Source organism: Heptranchias perlo, chromosome 19 (genome assembly GCF_035084215.1).
Source record: "Heptranchias perlo isolate sHepPer1 chromosome 19, sHepPer1.hap1, whole genome shotgun sequence".
Lineage (NCBI taxonomy): Eukaryota > Metazoa > Chordata > Chondrichthyes > Hexanchiformes > Hexanchidae > Heptranchias > Heptranchias perlo.
In genome coordinates this window covers 48299927-48317789 of record NC_090343.1, presented here as the reverse complement: position 1 = coordinate 48317789, position 17863 = coordinate 48299927, and the positions used below count along the sequence as shown (strand labels likewise).

General features: G+C 43.7%; 2 protein-coding genes across 3 annotated transcripts in view; one reads left to right on the top strand and one right to left on the bottom strand.

The window, feature by feature from the left end:
- The window catches only part of rtf2 (replication termination factor 2), a 158407-nt gene that overhangs the window by 63694 nt on the left and 76850 nt on the right, over nt 1-17863 (bottom strand). The gene's annotated exons all lie outside the window — the stretch shown is intronic.
- The window catches only part of gcnt7 (glucosaminyl (N-acetyl) transferase family member 7), a 39243-nt gene that overhangs the window by 633 nt on the left and 20747 nt on the right, over nt 1-17863 (top strand). The window lies entirely within an intron of this gene.

Sequence of the window (17863 nt, the reverse complement as noted above, 5' to 3'; positions counted from 1 at the left end):
ATATAGGCTTTACAAATAATTCCATTGAACAAATGCCGAGAGACAATAATATACTAAAAAGCCAGAGCTATCGCAGGAACAAAGACTGCACTTTTGTTTAAGTATTTCCAAAGAAAATACATTCAATTTATTTCTTTCTGCAGAGTCTGAACATGGCTTCAAACTAAGATTTTTTAAAAATCCACAGGTATAAAGCAGGAACCATTGTCTTTGCCTTCAAAGTGTACTGTGCTGTGCTTTGAACTCTGAATGTTACAGGGAAACAAACTGTTTGCCTTTCAACACCGGAAAGAACTGCACCAAACCACTGGTGACCAGCTCAGCTAGAACATTCTTTGAATGGTCAAGGTCCCTTCTTTATAGAGTGGAAGTTTATGACCTTATCCATCTCAGGATCTTGGACAGAGCACGTTATAAATGTCACAACCGGAGAACAGTCTTGCTGATCAACAAATCAGACTGCATTATGACATAAGGGCCCCTGAATCAGCAAAACCAACCAAAAGCAATCAATAGCGTGGAATGGCAGGGCTCACTGAATCTGGAGAAGGAAGGCTTTCCTTATTGGGCACTTCTCAATATTCCACAAAAGGACATGCAGCAATGACACTATTTATCTCCAAGCTATCTTCACATTATAGCAGTACATTCACTTTATAATACAACAATATTCAATAGTTACTTTTCTTCAAAAAAGATCTTTATCTAAAGTTCAACAGTCCACCTCAAGAGAAAAGGACATATTATAGACATACTTTATGACAATTGCTATAATTAAATGCAATAAAGATATAGGGGGTGATTTTAGGAGGCAAATGACGGTGCGTTGGAAGCTCCGAAAATCACGCAAATCCCGTCCGGGTTCGGAAACCGACTCCAACCCGCCGGCTTCCGAGTTTCCCAGGGACCCACCTATGTACGCGTGGGCGACCCGAAAACGGACGTCCCGCTGAAGAGCCAAATGTACCTCATTGAGGTATTTAAGGCACTTTACCTGTGACAGATGAAGAGATTAGAAAGATTTTTTAAAACTTACCTGGGCGGCTTGCCAACCGCTTCTGATTCACACCTGGTGAAACCAAGCCTGAAGGGCCAGATCAGGGAAAAAGAAACTAAATACATTAAATAAAAAAGCATGCAATGAAGTGCAAACACTAAAGGCACCTTCCTTGGAAACCTGCTCCGATGTTTTTTTTTATTTGTTCATGGGATATGGGCATCGCTGGCAAGGCCAGCATTTATTGCCCTTGAGAAGGTGGTGGTGAGCCGCCTTCTTGAACCACTGCAGTCCGTGTGGTGAAGGTTCTCCCACAGTGCTGTTAGGTAGGAAGTTCCAGGATTTTGACCCAGCGACGATGAAGGAACGGCGATATCTAGTCGGGATGGTGCGTGACTTGGAGAGGAACGTGCAGGTGGTGTTGTTCCCATGTGCCTGCTGCCCTTGTCCTTCTGGGTGGTAGAGGTCGTGGGCTTGGGAGGTGCTGTCGAAGAAGCCTTGGCGAGTTGCTGCAGTGCGTCCTGTGGATGGTACACACTGCAGCCACAGTGCACCAGTGGTGGAGGGAGTGAATGTTTAGGGTGGTGGATGGGGTGCCAATCAAGCGGGCTGCTTTGTCCTGGATGGTGTCGAGCTTCTTGAGTGCTGTTGGAGCTACACTCATCCAGGCAAGTGGAGAATATTCCATCACACTCCTGACTTGTGCCTTGTAGATGGTGGAAAGGCTTTGGGGAGTCAGGTGGTGAGTCACTCGCCACGGAATACCCAGCCTCTGACCTGCTCTTGTAGCCACAGTATTTATATGGCTGGTCCAGTTAAGTTTCTGGTCAATGGTGACCCCCAGGATGTTGATGGTGGGGGATTCGGCGATGGTAATGCCGTTGAATGTCATGGGGAGGTGGTTAGATTCTCTCTTGTTGGAGATGGTCATTGCCTGGCACTTGTCTGGCGCGAATGTTACTTGCCACTTATCATCCCAAGCCTGGGATATTGTCCAGGTCTTGCTACATGCAGGCTCGGACTGCTCCATTATCTGAGGGGTTGCGAATGGAACTGAACGCTGTGCAATCATCAGCGAACATCCCTGTTTCTGACCTTATGATGGAGAGAAGGTCATTGATGAAGCAGCTGAAGATGGTTGGGCCTAGGACACTGCCCTGAGGAACTCCTGCAGCAATGTCCCGGGGCTGAGATGATTGGCCTCCAACAACCACTACCATCTTCCTTTGTGCTAGGTATGACTCCAGCCACTGGAGAGTTTTCCCCGATTCCTATTGACTTCAATTTTACGTCTCCCGCTCCGATGTCCCCCTCTTCACCCTCCCGATGTCCCCCTGATCTCACCCTCCCAATCTTCCCCTCTCCTCCCCCCGAGTCTTCCAGTTCAGTGCCGGATCTTCCATTCTCCCCCCCCCCCCCCCACCCACCGCGTCTTCTGTTACAGCGCAGGATGACGTCTGGCGCTCTCTCTTTCTTGCCCCCTCCCCACCTCGTGTTGCAGCTCCTGATGGCAGCCAGCCTGTCAATCAGGCTAGTTGCCGGGTGCGAAACCCGAAGAGAACATTAACCACTATCAATCAAAGTGCAGTTGCGTCGGAAACGGTTAAATTTGGTTCATGCAGGTTTGCCATGCGCCTAATCACCCCCCTCCCCCGCTGCCATCCCACCTCCCTGCCAATATCGGGGCCATAATATGGCATTTGCTCTGATGATGCCACCTTCAATACGAGAGCTTCCGAAATGTTCTCCTTTTTACTCAGCCAAAGATTCTCCTCCATTGTGGTTGACAGGAGCGTTGAACGCGTCCGTCCCATTTCGCATGCTTCTGCCCTCACCCCTTGCAGAACCGTGATAGGGTCCCTTTGGCCTTACCTTCCATCTCACCAGCCTCTGCATTAGAAAGATTGTCTTCTGCCATTTCTAGCACCTCCAGTAACATACTACCACCAAATGCATCTTTCTCTCCCCTCCCTCTCAGCATGCCGAAGGGACCGTTCTCTCTGTGACACTCTGGTTCATACTTCCATCACTCCTATTATCTGCTCTCCTCCCCTTGTTATCTTCCCATGCAAGCACACGAGATGCAACACCTGCTCGTTCGCCCTCCTCCCACACCACGATCCACGGTCCCAAACACTTCTCCTGGGTGAGAAAGCAATTTACATGTACTTCCTCCAACATAATTTGTTGTATTCACTGCTCACGGTGCAGTCTTCTCTATATCAGAGAGGCCAAACGCAGAACACTTCCGTTCTGTCCGCATGTGCAACCTGAAGCTCCCCAGTCGCTTGCCACTTCAATTGCCATCACACCCCCACTTTGACCTTTCTGGAACAGTGTAGAAAGCCAAAGACAAAGAACTCAAAGCAAGCTTAAGGAACAGCACCTCACCTTTCTACTTGGCACTTTGCAGCACTCCGTCCTTAATACTGACTTCAACAACTTCAGATCTTAACTATTGCTCCCATTTTCTCTCTGGTAGCAGGTGCTGGCAATGTAGGGTGGGTGTGCTGGCATTTACGTGGATGTGGGATGGGAGCAGGTTGGTGCTTGGGGTGGAGAACTCATTGGAACACCATGTTAGCGGGGTGATCTACACCCTTGGTGTCGACCTTTTTTCTTCCAGCAAATTCCTGGGCCACTGAAGCCTGCTCCACTTGCAGTCTGAACATGACATTAATGCAATGTTTCTCAAACTGTAGACACAAGGCCTGTCCAGGTGAGGGACAGTAATGTAACCATAATCTCAACCCTGCAGCTAGATTATAATGGCTTCCAATGTAAAACATAATATGTTCACTTGTCCTCTCTGGGAGCTATGCAAGTTTTGTAGATCAACAGGGACTTCTTTTAAGGCACTTTTTAACATTGTCACAAGGTATCAGTGGTGCTTGAATGCAGACCCCGCAACCTGCTTGTGCCACTATTTATTTCAATTCCCCCTGCTACAAATGAAGGTCTGCTGGAGCCTGGACATCTGCAGTTCCCATAGCTAAAAGAGAGGGAACCCAGCTACAACACCAGGCACTATTTGGGTCTTCAGAGGTGTGATTAATTCAGACTGTCCATCTGTTGTACATGATGCTCCTTCACAGTAAAAAAAAATGCCTAGCCTTGGAAGAGTAGCCTTAATGATTAGAGATGAAATCACTTCAATGATAAAGGAGGATATAACGAGAGGTAAGCAGCCAACGGAGACCTTATGGGTTGAATTGAGAAATAGGAAAGGATCTAAGACTATAGTGGGAGTTGTATATAGGAGCCCTGGCAGCAGCTCTGAAGTGCTAGATTGTATAAATGCAGAGATTAGACAAGCGTGTAAGAAAGGCATAGTGGTCTTAATGGGGGACTTTAACCTTCACATAGATTGGGAAAAGCAGACTAGCAACTGTCAGAAAAGTAGCGAATTTCTTGAGTGTGTCCGGGATAGTTTTCTACAGCAGTATGTCCTAGAGGCAACAAGGGGGCAAGCCACACTAGATTTAATAATGAGTAATGAACCAGATTTAGTTAACGGCTTAACTGTGCGTGAACATCTATCCAATAGTGATCATAACATGATCGAGTTCAATGTAGTGTTTAAAAGGGTAAAAAGTGAATCAGCTGCTAAGATTCTAGACTTGGGCAAGGCCGACTTCAATGGGATGAGACAGAGACTGTCCACAGTAAACTGGGCAAATCTGTTAATGGGTAAAACGACTGATGATCAGTGGGAAATGTTTAAAGAAACATTTAACGTGATACAGAATCGGTCGATACTCCTGAGGGGCAAGAACTCTACTTGCCAAAAAAACCAGCCATGGACAACTAAAGAGGTAAGGGACAGTATAAGACATAAGGAAAGGGCATACAAAAAGGCAAAAAATGGCACAGATCCTGGCGAATGGGAAAGATACAAAGATCAACAAAGGGTCACAAAACAGATGGTAAGAGCTACAAAAAGAGAGTATGAAAAGAAACTCGCAAGGGATATCAAAACCAATACGAAGAACTTTTATAGTTATATTAGGAAAAAGAGGGTGGTCAGGAGCAGTGTTGGCCCCTTAAAAACTGAAAGTGGGGATATTGTCATTGACAATGGGGAAATGGCAGACATGTTGAACAATTACTTTGCATCAGTATTTACAGCATGCCGGAAATCCCAAAAAAACTTATATTGAATCAGGGACAGGGACTCGATAAAATTAACATAAGTAAAGCAACAGTAATGAAGAAAATAATAGCACTAAAAAGTGACAAATCCCCAGGACCAGATGGTTTCCATCCCAGGGTTTTAAAGGAAGTAAGTGAGCACATTGCGGATGCCCTAACTATAATCTTTCAAAGTTCTCTAGATTCAGGAACTGTCCCTCTAGATTGGAAAATTGCACATGTCACTCTGCTTTTTAAGAAAGGAGAGAGAGGGAAACCGGGGAATTATAGACCAGTTAGCCTAACATCTGTTGTGGGGAAAATGCTGGAGTCTATAATTAAGGATAGGGTGACTGAACACCTCGAGAATTTTCAGTTAATCAGAGAGCCAGCATGGATTTGTGAAAGGTAGGTCGTGCCTGACAAACCTGATTGAATTTTTTTGAAGAGGTGACTAAAGTAGTGGACAGGGGAATGTCAATGGATGTTATTTATATGGACTTCCAGAAGGCATTTGATAAGGTCCCGCATAAGAGACTGTTAGCTAAGATAGAAGCCCATGGAATCGAGGGAAAAGTACGGACTTGGTTAGGAAGTTGGCTGAGCGAAAGGCGACAGCGAGTAGGGATAATGGGAAGGTACTCACATTGGCAGGATGTGACTAGTGGAGTCCCGCAGGGATCTGCCTTGGGGCCTCAATTATTCACAATATTTATTAACGACTTAGATGAAGGCATAGAAAGTCTCATATCTAAGTTTGCCGATGACACAAAGATTGGTGGCATTGTAAGCAGTGTAGATGAAAACATAAAATTACAAAGCGATATTGATAGATTAGGTGAATGGGCAAAACTGTGGCAAATGGAATTCAATGTAGACAAATGTGAGGTCATCCACTTTGGACCAAAAAAGGATAGAACAGGGTACTTTCTAAATGGTAAAAAGTTAAAAACAGTGGATGTCCAAAGGGACTTAGGGGTTCAGGTACATAGATCATTGAAGTGTCACGAACAGGTGCAGAAAATAATCAAGAAGGCAAATGGAATGCTGGCCTTTATATCTAGAGGACTAGAGTACAAGGGGGCAGAAGTTATGCTGCAGCTATACAAAACCCTGGTTCGACCACACCTGGAGTACTGTGAGCAGTTCTGGGCACCACACCTTCAGAAGGACATATTGGCCTTGGAGGGAGTGCAGAGTAGGTTTACTAGAATGATACCCGAACTTCAAGGATTAAGTTACGAGGAGAGATTACACAAATTGGCGTTGTATTCTCCAGAGTTTCGAAGGTAAGGGGTGATCTGGTCAAAGTTTATAAGATATTAAGGGGAACAGATAGGGTGGATAGAGAGAAACTATTTCTGCTGGTTGGGGATTTTCGGAGTAGGGGGCACAGTCTAAAAATTAGAGCCAGACCTTTCAGGAGCGAGATTAGAGAACATTTCTACACACAAAGGGTGGTAGAAGTTTGGAACTCTCTTCTGCAAACGGCAATTGATACTAGCTCAATTGCTAAATTTAAATCTGAGATAGATAGCTTTTTGGCAACCAAAGCTATTAAGGGACATGGGCCAAAGGCAGGTATATGGAGTTAGATCACAGATCAGCTATGATCTTATCAAATGGCGGAGCAGGCACGAGGGGCTGAATGGCCCACTCCTGTTCCTATGTTCCTATGCAAGAGCTTTGGAAAAAATACCTAAGTGCTGTTTGGCATATTCCTGATGGCGGTAAACTAGTTGGACAAGTCAGGTCCTGCTAGCTCAGTCAGTAGAGCATGAGACTCTTAATCTCAGGGTTGCGTGTTTGAGCCCCACATTGGGTGATCTGTGATTTAACTTCTTTACTCTGAGTGGTTAGAATGTGGAACCCGCTACCACATGGAGTGGTTGGGGTGATTAGCATTGATGCATTTAAGGGGAAGCTGGATAAATACATGAGGAAGAAAGGAATAGAAGGATATGCTGATAGGATTAGATGAAGTAAGGTGGTAGGAGGCTTTTGTGGAGCATAAACACCAGCACAGACCTGTTGGGCTGAATGGCTTGTTTCTGTGTTGTAAAATTCTATGAACAACATGAAGATGCTCACATTTCCCCAGCCTGGCTCCACTTGGTGCCCCAAAAACAAACAGAAATCAAAGGTTGCACCTAAAAGAAATGCACTTATCAGAATGCTTTTAACCTCTATATTGCTTACTGCAGCAAAAGGAGAGGTGTAGATTGGAATAATATAAAATAGGGTTTTTTCAATTAAAAAATACAATGCTGGAGGAAAAGAAAAATCAAGCTGTTTAAAATATTATTGATGTGAATTGGTGGAATGGAAAGTCTCACAGCTATCAGGAATTTCAGCGAAGAAGTTCAGTGAGAATAACGAGTAAGGTGAACAAAACCTGAAGACCTGTCCTTCATCCCTTTAACAAAAGAAAATCAGACTTTTAGGTGCCAAAAAGCACACAGGTTTAAATGCTTTATTGCTATGTGTTTTCTGCAGTGAATTCTAGGTACCTTTAGAAAAAAAGGTACGGAAAATATAAAATCGTAACACACGAATGCATATTCAAAACGGTATAGTGATCTTTTTAAAAAAAATAAGATTCAGCATTTTGCCAGAGATACTGTGAAACAAGACCCCACCTCCCTCCCCTCACAAAACTCACCACTGTCAGTACAACTTGCTACGCCTCTGGTACCTATTTAAAAGCTAAGAGATATTACTAAGCACTGTTTGTCAGGCTAACCATAGCTAACGGGCTGTGAAAGGCTATTAGAATTTATTGCTGGGGGGGCGGGCAGTGTGAAAAGGTTTTGCAAACTACTGCATTCATGTATTTTTTTTCTCCTCTCTGTAATATTTTGCCTCTCTTTTTTTTCTTTTCCTAGTGACTTGGCAGATTTATACCACTCGTGTCAGTTTATACATGTTCTTGTACTAAATATTTTCATTCATCACACAGCAGATTCAACAAAGAAACTGTTTTGGAAGTTTTATTTTAATTTTAAGAGTTTGCATGCACTGGCAGCTATTGTGGGTAAGGAAAATATATTTCAGGAGCTCTAGACTTGCACTTGAAACAGTTACAAAATGAGGGAAGCAATCACATCATCAGCTAATAAAGAAACCAGATATGGAAATAAAAGCCAAATGCTCTCACCACTGGACATCATTATAGGAAGTTTGGAAAGGAGCCAAGTGAGGGCTTCCAACTTGCTAATGGCTTCTCAAAACCAGGTCACCCCTACCACTTCTAGCTGCCCATTGTTTATATCGTTTTTCTTCAGAGTTTAGTTTTCCCACAGCAGAGAACAGCCATACACGTGATAGGGTTTTTTCTGTCATGCTTAACTGTGAGAAATGGAGCTTTCCATAGGCAGATGAGAGACTTCTCATGTAGGATAGCTGATACACTTGAATATAACATACTTTTTAATACAGTTTCTGTGCAGAGAGGGCCAAATGCATAAATTGGGGAGGATTTTCCTTGAAAACATGCACATCCAGGACAGAGAATTAAGGAAAATGGGATGGGGAGGCCTCCCGCTGAATCGCAGCCTCTAAAATTGGCTGCCAAGATTTTCCTCTGCCCCCACTGCCATCAGTCAGTCAACCGTCTACTGCCAGCCCTGCCGCGAATGAAGGATGGTAAGGCGGCAAGATTTAGGACTGTGGCCAATTTCCCTGCATGTGTGCAACAATGGATGGAAGGGACAACCGAAAAGAGAGGTAGACTAGAGAGACTATGGCAGTGGGAGGCAGGCGGAATGAGTTTTATGGCTACATGGTAGGCAACCTGGCTACTTTTCCTTCTCCAAACCCTTCCAACTACTGATTATTTTGCTGCTATGCTCTCTCAGGACCAAATTAAAATTTCAACCTGCGACATTTATGGGGCTTTTGCCCCCTTTAAAATTGGCAACGTCCATTTCAGCTGTGGCATCAAGTGATCAACTGCAGCACTACAACATTTCCCTCCCACACATCTACTGAAAAGTGCAGATACTGCCAGGAGTTTAACCTGCATATTTAATGGCCCCGATCCAGGAGAATGAAACACGGATACATCAGTAGGCAGACGTTCTGGAGTACCTTACCCTGAGGAAAATCCCATCACCTTTCTGCCGATCTGCAAACTTCCCTCATCAACTGCAATTAGTCTCTAATTGACCCTAGGTTGTTCTATTTACAGTAATTAGAGTACATGGACAAAGATACAGGACAGATTTAGCACAGCTGCACTTAAACAGGAAATTTCTGATGTTTGTTGTCCAATATGGTTATTTAAGCCCACCTCACAGAATGGCAAACAGACTGAGAACAATATGTTGTGTGAATAGATGACCCACTGTTTGATACTGATAATTTTCTGGCTTCAGTATATTGACCCTATTTGCAGCACAGTATTAACTTGCAAATACAGAAGAAGTGGTCACACCAAGAGTCTACATACATTCAACCTTCCTAAAGAAAATTCTTCGGGGAAGGATATTATGAGATACCCTAATCAAACAAGTTGGATTTACCCCAAAATGTTCCGTTAAATTTGGCTAAATTAGTCTTCAAAATAGATGCTGATATAAAACAAAACTTATCAAGCTAGTGCCAGTTCAAGTACTGCCTTAAATCAGGGGCAGAATTAAAACAATGTTCTTATGCATCAAATGTAAGGAATCTTACAACACCGGGTTATAGTCCAACAGTTTTATTTGTAAATCACAAGCTTTCGGAGGCTTTCTCCTTCGTCACTCACCTGACGAAGGAGAAAGCCTCCGAAAGCTTGTGATTTTCAAATAAAACTGTTGGACTATAACCTGGTGTTGTAAGATTCCTTACATTTGTCCACCCTAGTCCATCACCGGCATTTCCACATCCTGGCTTATGCATCAAGAGTAAGAATGTAAGCCTCAAGAAAAGAGGCTCCAGTCCACTCCAATGGTGCTCCAAGGTAACTTACTTGAAGTCACTAGGGAAAGCTATTGCGGTTTCACCCACTCAATCCTCACATACTGTCCTATTGTCATCATTTCACTCAAAGCTGTCTGTGGGAACACAGCTTGTGCACACACATACACAGCAGGATTATAAACAGGTAAATAACATTAGTGTTAAAAGCAGATTGCTAGAGAATCATGCTGAAGTTTTCATTGATCCAAATAGGTGGCCAAAGGCAGCATGAAGAGAAAGTCCAAATATTGGTTCGCAATGTAGCCAAAGCATGACATAGGTTGCAGCTTTTGCGAGCAGCTCCTGGCCAGCAAGATGCATTTACAACACAATTCTCTACTTAGTGATGGATTTGCCTGCCTGGACGGGTGAATGCATTTTGCACGGGTGTTTTGTAACTGGAAGGCTGTTTCCAGTGGGGTGCCGCAGGGCTCAGTACTAGGTCTTGTTTTTTGTGGTGTATATTAATGATTTAGACTTAAATGTAGGGAGCATGATTAAGAAGTTTGCAGATGAAACAAAAATTGGCCGTGTGATTGATAGTGAGGAGAAAAGCTATAGACTGCAGGAAGATATCAATGGTCAGGTGGGCAGAAAAATTGCAAATGGCATTCAATCCAGAGAAGTGTGAAGTAATGCATTTGGGGAGGGCAAACAAGGCAAGGGAATACACAATAAATGGGAGGATACTGAGAGATGTAGAGGAAGAGAGGCAGAATCGTTCACCTGAGGAAGGTGGTAGCCTCCGAAAGCTTGTGAATTTAAAATAAAATTGCTGGACTATAACTTGGTGTTGTAAAATTGTTTACAATTGTCAACCCCAGTCCATCACCGGCATCTCCACATCGAGGAAGAGAGGGACCTTGGAGTGCATGCTCACAGATCCCTGAAGGTAGAAGGGCAGGTAGATAAGATGGCATACGGGATACTTTCCTTTATTAGCCGAGGCATAGAATATAAAAGCAGGGAGATTATGCAAGAACTGTATAAAACATTAGTTAGGCCGCAGCTTAAGTACTGCGTACAGTTCTGATCACCACATTACAGGAAGGATGTGGTTGTATTAAAGAGGGTACAGAGGAGATTTATGAGGATTTTGCCAGGACTGGAGAATTTTAGCTATGAGGAAAGACTGGATAAGCTGGGTTGTTTCTTTAAAACAGAGGAGGCTGAGGGGAGATTTAATTGAGGTGTATAAAATTATGAGGGGCCTAGATAGAGTGGACAGGAAGGACCTACTTCCCATAGCAGGGAGGTCAATAACCAGGGGCCATAGATTTGAAGTAATTGGTAGAAGGATTAGAGGGGAGCTGAGGAAAAAAATTTTCACCCAGAGGGTGGTCGGGGTCTAGAACTCACTGCCTGAAAGGGTGGTAGAGGCAGAAACCCTGAACTCATTTAAAAAGTACTTGGATATGCACTTGAAGTGCCATAACCTACAAGGTTACAGGCCAAGTGCTGGAAAGTAGGATTAGGCTGGGTAGCTCTTTTTCAACCAGCATGGATACAATGGGCCGAGTGGCCTCTTTCTTTGTCGTAAATTTTCTATGTTTCATCAAATTCAGTCTGATCACGACCTAAATTATGTATGCTCATCTTACTATGAAATAAAGCAGCTTAACAATTCATAACTGGCCTCATCTCACAAAGTGTTTGGTTGGTCACCTTCAGAGAGATTGAAGAAGTCCGTGCAAAAGACATGAATATTCAGTTCAGGTCACAAGGGGGTACTATTGTTATAACCCTCCATCCCCAGTTACACAATTATGCAAGTAGATAATGGCCTTGGGATGTTTTATACATTCATGAACTTCCCTCCATCATAAGTTTAGAAATGGGGATGTTTGCTGATGATTGCACAGTGTTCAGATCCATTCGCAACCCCTCAGATAATGAAGCAGTCCTTGCCCGCATGCAACAAGACCTGGACAACATACAGGCTTGGGCTCATAAGTGGCAAGTAACATTCGTGCCAGGCAATGACCATCTCCAACAAGAGAGAGTCTAACCACCTCCCCTTGACATTCAACAGCATTACCATCGCCGAATCCCCCACCATCAACATCCTGGGGGTCACCATTGACCAGAAACTTAACTGGACCAGCCACATAAATACTGTGGCTACAAGAGCAGGTCAGAGGCTGGGTACTCTGCGGCGGGTGACTCACGTCCTGATTCCCCAGAGCCTTTCCACCATCTACAAGGCACAAGTCAGGAGTGTGATGGAATACTCTCCACTTGCCTGGATGAGTGCAGCTCCAACAACACTCAAGAAGCTCGACACCATCCAGGACAAAGCAGCCCACTTGATTGGCACCCCATCCACCACCTAAACATTCACTCCCTTCACCATTGGTGTGTACCATCTACAGGATGCACTGCAGCAACTCCCAAACCCACGACCTCTACCACCTAGAAGGACAAGGGCAGCAGGCACATGGGAACAACACCATGTTCCCCCCTCCAAGTCACACACGATCCTGACTTGAAAATATATCACCGTTCCTTCGTCGTCGCTGGGTCAAAATCCTGGAACTCCCTACCTAACAGCACTGTGAGAGAACCTTCACCAATCAGACTGCAGCAGTCCAAGAAGGCGGCTCACCACCACCTTCTCAAGGGCAATTAGGGATGGGCAACAAATACTGGCCTTGCCAGTGACGCCCACATCCCATGCACGAATAAAAAAAAAAGGGCTCTATATAAATGCAAGTTGCTATTCTTGTAGAAGGGCACGTTGAGTAAGCTCCCAGAAAAATAAATGCTTCGACTGCTTACAAGAGCGACTGACACCACTAAACCCGAGAAAATATCTAAAGCAGATCTAAACTGGTGACGCCATCCTTATATGAAGGACAGCCTTCCACCAATTTCCGTGATTACAACTGGTTCTTTTGCTAAACTGGGCGCAGACTTCACACTTCAGGAAATCATGAATTGTAAACAGCCAACACAAGAAAAGTTGTGGGGGTGGACCAGTCACTGGGAAGAAACCATAGCACTCAATCTAGATCAAAGCCAGGTGCCAGGAGTTATGGAAAGCTCTATATTGTCTTCAGCCAAAGTAATATGCAAACAATTTTACAACACCAAGTTATAGTCCAGCAATTTTATTTTAAATTCACACGCTTTCGGAGGCTTCCTCCTTCGTCAGGTGAAAATGTGAAAATGGAAAGTAATATGCGAGAAACCTTATTCTATAAACACGTCTGCCTGTCTCAAATACACATCTTCCAGCCCTTCTGTTCAGAGAACTTAACCCCTTAAGAAACTTTAACAGTAACATTTTAATATAAATTTATACCAAGCTCCTTAAGTGGCAAAATGGTCAAAAATTATGAAATGCAACAATTGACTAGGTTATTTTTCAATGCGATTTTTATAGAAGCATGGTTAACAGCTATCTCATCAGCCACAAAGACATAGCAGCATAACACCGCACAGAAAAAGCCTGCAGCATCTCGCATAGGACTTATGTTCTACTGTACAAACAGCTGGCTCCTCTAAAGCACAGGCCCTCAAACTGGGATCTGCAAGGGGATTCACAAGGTCATCATATTTCTATTGTTAGATGATCGGATTTCTGTATTTTTTGATTTTGTAGCACATTATTTCTGCTACTATGTACTTTTGAAGTGGTTATGCAATAATAGCACTGTTTTCTTTTGGGTAACCAACACTATTCCAGAAGTCAGGACTGGGGTTCGCAGAAAGGTAAAATAAACGACCCCAAATCATACTTCATTACAGTGCAGCTCATTATTGCACATAAAAACCCATACATTATATTTCAAATCTCAGTACCTCAATCATCAGCTTGAAAGCAGTTCTGTTTAAAGAGTCAATATATACTTGCCACTGTTTGAATTTTTTCACCCAGAGGGTGGTGGGTGTCTGGAACTCACTGCCTGAAAGGGTGGTAGAGACAGAAACCCTCAACTCATTTAAAAAGTACTTGGATGAGCACTTGAAGTGCCGTAACCTACAGGGCTACGGACCAAGTGCTGGGAAATGGGATTAAGCTGGATAGCTCTTTCTCGGCTGGCATGGACACGATGGGCCAAATGGCCGCCTCCTGTGCTGTAACTTTCGATGATTCTATTAATACAATCGCCGTGACTGTGCTTGTAAAAGAAAGGAAGTAATGAATCACAGTGTGGCTTTACAGTTAGGACTTTGTGCCTTGATAACTTTTACTGCAACCAGCCTGCACTCCTCAGACAATTGGTGTTTTGGACAGGAATAGAAAATTCCTGCTGCTCGTATGAAATGGTGGGAGCCAGCCTGTACTGCCAGTACTTCTTTGTTGTTATCTTAAGTGAGGAAAGTGTAGAAAATAACTGTGGTTTTCACATTGACACCAGGTATTTCCACTTTAAAAAAAATATAAGCTGCATTTGGAGGGAGTGTATAGAACTTTTGAACATATTTGGGTGGGTAGAATTTAAATGAAAATTCGATTGATTATTTGGACTTGATAGCTCTATAAGTGGGTGGAGGGTAGGGTGGTAAGTAAATTGATGCATACGGTGCATTTTACAGTTCTGTTTTCATTATATTCAATTCTGCAATTCTTAACCTTGGATGTTCCCAAACATTAAGCAGAGGAAAAGCTGCAGAAACAAACATAAGAAAATCTCATGACGCTGACAAATACTATTTTTTTCCTTCGGTGCCCACTAGCATTGTCTTCAATATCCAATGGTTGTTAAAATGTTTGTCTGAAAGTTTCTAAAGGAGCAAATGATAGTTACAGTTGGCGAATAACCCATTTGTCACAATGTGTTATTCACTTATCAGTTTACTTCGTTCAGCGAAAGCCCCACATTGAAATACTGTGCATGTACATTATAACATAAAACATGGTATGGTTCAAATATTCATTCTAAGAAAAGTTTTGTGACATTTCAGTGTGATAAAGTGATATATAAATGCAAGTATTAATATAATAAACAGTTATTAAAGGGTCAAAAGCAAAATACTGCAGATGCTGGAAATCTGAAATAAAAACAGAAAATGCTGGAAAAGCTCGGCAAGTAAGGCAGCATCTGTGGAGAAAGAAAGAGTTAACATTTCAGGTCAAAGACCTTTCGTCAGAACTGGAAGATGTTAAAAAGTTTAAAGTTTTTAAGCAAGTAGAGAGTCAGGGAAGGGGGGAGGGGAGGAATGAACAAAAGGGAAGGTCTGTGATAGGGTGAAGGACAAGAGTGATTAAATGACAAAAGGGCTGATGGTACAAGGCAAGGAGGGTGGTAATGGGATGATGTGGGGATGCCGGTGATGGACTGGGGTTGACAAATGTAAACAATTTTACAACACCAAGTTATAGTCCAACAATTTTATTTTAAAATCCACAAGCTTTCGGAGGCTTCCTCCTTCCTCAGGTGAATGTGGGTAATGGGATAAGTTAAGAAAGAAAAGATCAATCATTCCCTCTATCCTATCACAGACCTTCCCTCTTGTTCTTTCCTCCCCTCCTCTCCCTCGCTCTGTACTTGCTTAAAAACTTTAACTCTGTCACATCTTCCAGTTCTGATGAAAGGTCTTCGACCTGAAACGTTAACTCTGTTTCTTTCTCCACAGGTGCTGCCTCACTTGCTGAGCTTTTCCGGTTATTAAAGGGTAGTGGAAGTCTGTAATTCTCTGTGCCTCTCTCTCCTCCTTTTAAGACACTCCTTAAAACCACCTTTTTTTGGTCACCTGTTGTAATATCTCCTTATGTGGCTTGGTATCAAATTCTGTTTTATAACGCTCCTGTGAAGCGCCTTGGGACATTTTGCTACATTAAAGGTGTTATATAAATGCAAATGTTGTTAGGAGGCACAGTAGATTGTATAGATGGGAGCAGGAAGTTATAAAGGGACATAGACAGATTAAATAAGTGGGCAAAACTGTGGCAAATGGAGTTCAATGTGGGGAACTGTGAGGTCATCCACTTTGGGTCCTAAAAAGACAAATCGGAATATTTTCTTAATGGCAATTTGGGTGTCCAGGTACACAAAATCACTAAAAGCTAATGCACAAGTACAAAAAGGAATCAAAAAGGCTGATGGAATGTTGGCCTTTATCTCAATGGGGCTAGATTACAAAGGGGAGGAAGTTATGCTTCAGTTGTGCAGAGACTTGATCAGACCCCATCTGGAGAACAGCATTCAGTTTTGGGCACCATACCTCAGGAAGGATATATTGGACTTGGAGGAGGTGCAGTGCAGATTCACCAGAATAATACCAGGGTTTAAAGAGGTAAATTAGGAGGTTGCATAAACTTGGCTTGTATTCCCTTGTGTTTGGAATGCTGAGGGGTGATTTAACTGAGGTGTTTAAAATGATGAAAGGATGCAATACGGTAGATGTAGAAGTATTTCCTCTAAGGGAAATTCAGAACAAGGGGGCACAATCTTAAAATTAGAGCTCGGCCAATTAGGAGTGAAATCAGGATGCACTTTTTCACACAAAGGGTAGTGGAAATCTGTAATTCTCTCCTCCAAAAGGCTGTGGGTGGTCAATTGAAATTTTCAAGACTGAGATCAACAGATTTTTATTACTACAACAACAACTTGCATTTATATAGAGTCTTTAACGTAGTAAAACGTCCCAAAGGTGCTTCACAGGAACGCTATCAAATAAAATTTGACCCGAGCCAAATAAGGAGATATTAGGATAGGTCAAAGAGGTAGGTTTTAAGGAGTGTCTTAAAGGAGGAGAGAGAGGTTTAGGGAGGGTATTTCAGAACTTAGGGCTTAGGCAGCTGAAGGCACAGCCACCAATGGTGGAGTGATGAAAATCAAGGCTGCGCAAGAGGCAAGAATTGGAGGAGCGCAGAGATCGCAGAGGGTTGTAGGGCTAGAGAAATTACAGAGGTAGGGAGGGCGAGGCCATGGAGGGTTTTGAAAACAAGGATGAGAATTTTAAAATCGGGGCGTGGCCGGACCGGGAGCCAATGTAGGGAGCAAGTCTCGTCCTACTCCATGGAGCAGACTCTGGACAGGAAGATGATCTTGGAGGCCTCGGGGGCAAAGAGCGAGGCTTGCTGGTCCTTTACCTCTCCGAGTTCCTCCCCGACATCGATCCCCATCGACTGCAGCAGGAGATGATTCTGCATGCTTTTCTGGAGTCGGGACGTTTCCCTCTGCCTCTCTCTCGCCTTCTGAACACCTTTGAGGATGAAGAACCTCTTGATGTTCACCTTGATGGCTTCCCCCCAGTGCACTGGGGAATCAAAGAGGGGCTTTACGGTTCTCCAACCTTTGTAATCCCTCTTCAGTTCCTCAATGTTTCCCAGGGTCAACAGTTTCACGTTCAGCTTCCATATCCCCCTGCCCACTCTCTGATCGTCCTGTAGGTGACAGTCGGCCAGGAGGAGGCAGTGGTCAGAGAAGAACACCGGTGTGACCTTGGTGGATCTGACCTTGAGCGTCGGGGACGCAAACAGGAAGTCCATCCCGGAACAGACGGACTCGTCTGGTCTGGACCAGGTGTATTGACGCGCTGCTCCGTCTGCAGGGTTGCTGAAGACGTCGCACAGCTTGGCGTCTTTCACCACTTCCATCAGGAGTTTGGACGTGGCGTCCAGTTTGCTGTCGGCTCTGCCGGATCGTCCAGCCGCCAGCATAACACAGCCTGTTTCTTTTAGTACTGTAGGGTGACTACCATCAGGGCCAGCAACCCAAATCCACCTTTGAGTCCTAATACTATCCAAGGCCAATTCTGCATCAACTTCAACAAATTCACATCTAACTCTAACCTCAGACAACTCATCGTCTTCAGCATTGGTTACTTTACATCTGTTTT